Here is a 5,129-nt window from a genome sequence, read left to right on the forward strand (position 1 = left end):
TGCTAGTCCTCCTAAAGCTAGAAAGGAGACATTTGTGCCTAAGCCTAAACATAAATTTGATAAGGCTGTTTTAAAGGTCAAATGTTCAGTCATTGAGAATGTTGAGAATAGTGAAATTAAGAATGTTGTTTTGCCTGATAAAGGCCAATTTTACAAGTATGCCGGACCCAGCCAAGCTTGGGTTCCGAAGAAGTTCTAATCCATTTGTATTGCAGGGCATTAAACAGGTACAACCGGTAGTGTGGATTCTTGACAGCGGATCGTCAAGACATATGACCGGAGATAGAGCCCTGCTATCAAATGTGGTTGAGAAAGCTGGCCCAGTGGTTACCTTTGGAGATAACAGCAAAGGTTTAACGGAGGGATATGGCTGTTTGCAAGCTGGAAATGTTATCATTGAAAATGTATATGTTGTGCAAGGACTTGAACACAATCTGCTTAGCATTAGTCAGTTCTGTGACAACGGCTATAATGTTTTATTCGACAAGCTGAAGTGTCAGATTCTGCACAAGAAAAGTGAAAAACCCTCCTTAATGGGAATCCGGAAAGGAAATCTGTTCGTAGCTGACATGAACTCTGGAAGCAATCTTGAAGTCAATTGTTTCTATGCAAAGGCATCGTCAGATGAGAGTTGGCTATGGCACAAGAGACTTTCCCATCTCAATTTCAAAACAATGAATTCTCTTGTCAAAAGAGAATTGGTCAGAGGTTTGCCTCAGCTGGAATTCTCTCCAGAAGGACTATGTGAGGCTTGCCAGAAAGGAAAGTCAAAGAAAGCAAGTCACAAAGGCACTGACACATCTTCCATAACTGGTGTTCTGCAATTATTGCACATGGATTTATTTGGTCCAGTTAATATCCTTTCTATGTCAAAGAAGTGTTACTGTCTTGTGATAGTTGATGACTATTCCAAGTATACGTGGGTTTTATTTCTTCACTCTAAGGATGAAACACCACAAGTTGTGATTGATCATATCAAAATGATTGAGTTAGATTCTAACGTCCCTGTTAGAGCAATAAGGTCAGATAATGGGACAGAATTCAAGAATACACTTCTCAATGGATTCTATACAGACAAAGGGATTACCAGACAATTTTCAGCTCCTAGAACCCCCCAGCAAAATGGAGTGGTAGAAAGGAAGAATCGTACATTGATTGAAGCTGCAAGAACGATGTTAAATGAATCAGGTCTTCCAATGTACTTTTGGGCTGAAGCTGTCAATACTGCATGTTATACTCAGAATCGAACTCTAATCAACAAAGACTTCATGAAAACTCCTTATGAGATTTTGAATGAACAGAAACCTTCTATCAAATACTTTCATGTATTTGGTGCCAGATGCTTCGTGCTCAAGGATGGAGATGATCGTCGTGGTAAGTTCGAGGCAAAGGCATATGAGGGTATTTTTGTTGGATATGGAAGAAGATCATATAGAGTGTATATCATTGATCAACACAAAGTAACTGAAAGTGTCAATGTTACATTTGATGACACTAAACTCCCTAGTATCCAAACTGAAGATCCTTCTGAGAAACTGAAGTTTGATGATACGTCAGATTCAGAATCAGAACATGGTCAAGAACCTGAGGTTGTTGCTGGTGAAGAACCTGTTAATCCTGATGATACTCAAGGTAATAGTGATGGAAACTTTGGCAATAATGGAGACACCACTGCTACTGACGGAGAATCTTCAAGTCAACATGGCAACAACTCAGGGGGAGATGCTGAAGGATCATCTAGTAGGACACAACATCACAATGAATTTCAAGGCGAATCATCAAGATCACATCTTCCAAGACAGACAGTCTGGAATAAAGCTCACCCTTTTGAGTTGATTATTGGTGATCCAGATGTTGGAGTCAGAACTAGACGTGCTACTCAAAATGAGTGTCTGTTCTCAGGATTTCTTTCTGAGATGGAACCTAAGAAAATTGAAGAAGCACTGTCTGATCCAGATTGGGTGATTGCTATACAAGATGAACTCAATCAGTTTGAAAGTCAACAAGTCTGGAAACTGGTACCTAGGCCTGTACACAAGAAAGCTGTTGGTACTAGGTGGGTATTCAGGAATAAACTAGATGAAGATGGTGTGGTTACAAGAAACAAGGCAAGACTGGTAGCTAAAGGGTATTCTCAAGCTGAAGGTATTGATTATGATGAAACCTATGCTCCAGTGGCTAGACTTGAGGCCATCAGGATATTTCTGGCATTCGCAGCATTTTCAAACTTTAAAGTTTATCAAATGGATGTCAAGAGTGCCTTTCTGAATGGAAAGCTGGATGAAGAGGTATATGTAGAGCAACCTCCTGGTTTTGAAGATCCAGATCATTTGGATTTTGTCTTCTTTCTTTTCAAGGCTATCTATGGGCTAAAACAGTCTCCAAGAAAATGGTATGACACTCTCTCTGAATTTCTTATTGAAAATAGCTTTATTAGAGGTGTCATAGACAAAACTCTCTTTTCTAAAAAACATAAGAATGATACTATATTAGTCCAAGTCTATGTGGATGATATAATATTTGGGTCTACTAATGATAATCTCTGTAAGAGATTTGCTAAGTTAATGCACAGCAAGTTTGAAATGAGCATGATGGGAGAGCTGAAGTTCTTTCTTGGATTACAAGTAAGTCAAAGGTTAGATGGAACATTTATTTGTCAATCCAAGTATCTCAAGGAACTCCTCAAAAAGTACAATCTAGAGGATTCTGCATCAGCAAGGACTCCATCAACTACAGCTGTCAAGCTTGGACCATGTGAAAACTCCATTAAGGTAGATGTCACAAGCTACAGAGATTCAGATTATGCAGGAAGTGTTGTTGATAGGAAAAGCACCTCAGGAAGTTGTCAATTTCTATGAAGCAGGCTAGTCTCATAGTACAGCAAGAAACAGCAAACAGTTTCCAACTCAACGGCCGAGGCTGAATATATTGCTGCTGGAAGCTGCTGTGCTCAGATCTTGTGAATTAGGAACCAACTACGAGACTATGGCTCTGTATTGAACAAGATTCCTATTTTATGTGACAACACAAGTGCAATAGCCATCACCAACAACCCTGTGCAGCACTCGAGGACAAAGCACATTGACATCAGGTATCATTTTATTAGAGAGCACGTCATGAATGGTACTGTTGAACTATTTTTTGTTCCAACAGAAGAACAAATAGCAGATATTTTCACTAAACCACTTGACGAATCCACATTTACCGGATTAGTTGGTAAATTGGGCATGTTGAATAGTTTTAGTGATTAATTTAGTTAATATCTGGGATCTGTTCTTGAATAAATTTACAAATGAATTTTTCATAAATGAAAAATTCATTTGCAAATTTATTTTATCATTTTATCATATTTCTTGCTTATTTCTATGTAATATATATTATCTTATCTATTTTTATTTTCCCTACTTGTTAATTTAAAATATCTCAAAATATTTTATTTCCTCTAAAAATATTTTTCTATGAATTTTATTTGCTAAAATTCAATAGAAATCTATTTTTGGAATAAAAATAATAAATTCTGATATATTGTCTTTGTTTCTGTAAAAATTTTAAGTGTTTATTTTAGTTTTACTATTTTGTAATATAGTTTCAGTATATAAATAGAAGTCTGTTCCTTTTATTTTATTTTGTTTTCTACTGCAATGACAATCGGCAAGACAATTGAATTGTCTTGCTGAAAATCATTTCAGTACTTATATATATATTTACTTATTTTCATATTAATTCTGTGTGAAATCCTTTTATTTCCAAAATGACAATCGGCAAGACAATTGAAATTGTCTTGCTGAAAGTCATTTGCGAATATAATTGTCATTTCAGTGTTTTTCAATATAGTTTTATACTGGCAAGACAATTGGTATGACTATTGATTGTCTTGCCAGTTATAAACATTATACATATCTATTTTTGTTTTATTTTGCCTGGTATGACAATCGGTATGACTATCAGATTGTCATACCAGTTATAATTTTAATACTTATTCTATTGTATTTCTTTTCCTTCTTTTGCCTGGTATGACAATCGGTATGACAATCCCGGATTGTCATACCAGCTGTTATATAAAGGCGTTTGGTGTATTGTTTTTAAACCATTTCATCAGTTCACTTCATTTCAAAAAAATCTAACCGTTTTTCTCTCTTAATTTTCTCTCTTCTCTCTCTTCGAACCAAACCAACAATCTGCTATTTCCTTGCTCGAGTTTTTACTCAGCTTACTATTTCATCACTTTGTGATATATACATACAAGTATATATATACAAAGGTGCTGTTGCAGTTTTATTAAAAAAAAAAAAAAAATTTATAAAAATCAGTTTGCCCCTTCAAATTCCATTTGTGTTGTTGATTTTGAACTTTTTATTTTTAATTTTAATTTCTGATTTGTGTCTTTTGGCTTTTCAACTGTGTTTGTGAGTTAAAAAATTCTAACGAGATACATTTCTGTCTAAATTTTTCGATTATAATTAATTTAATTCGAATTATTAAATTAATTTAATTAATTCGAATTTTCTTAATATTATTCTTAAAATTTTGAAAAGCGTGTGTCTTATTATTATTTTAAATGGCTCTCAATTTCCAAATTGTCGCGCATAATCAGGTTGGTTATTTTAATCCGGAAAAATGTGATGTTGAAAAATTTAAGCCTTGGATTAGATTTTTAAATGACCATTCGATTGTTAGCTCTGCTATTAAATCAAATGTGATTTTAAATATCGATCTTCTTAGACTGATTTGCACAACCTCTACTGTGGCCGATGATTCAAAATCTTTTTCATTCACCGTGGCAAACACACAGTATGTAGTTGATGAAACAGTCGTCAATCGTGCGCTAAATTTTCCACTTGACAATTTCTGTAATTTACCCTCTGAAAATGATATCACAAATTTTTTCAATGCTATTCACTATCAGGGGGTGATCAATTTAACCAAACTTTCTAAATCAAATTTGGTGTCTGAATGGGATATTTTCTTCGATACACTTTCCAAAGTGTTTGCCAACTGCACAAAATCCAATTTTCATAACATCACTTCCACTCTGCAGTATATTGGTCTTGCGGTTGTTTTCAATCAAAGGATCAATTTTGGCAAACTACTTTTTCCCATTCTCTTGAGATGTCTAACTTCTGCTTTAC

Source organism: Apium graveolens, chromosome 7, assembly GCF_009905375.1.
Source record: "Apium graveolens cultivar Ventura chromosome 7, ASM990537v1, whole genome shotgun sequence".
NCBI lineage: Eukaryota > Viridiplantae > Streptophyta > Magnoliopsida > Apiales > Apiaceae > Apium > Apium graveolens.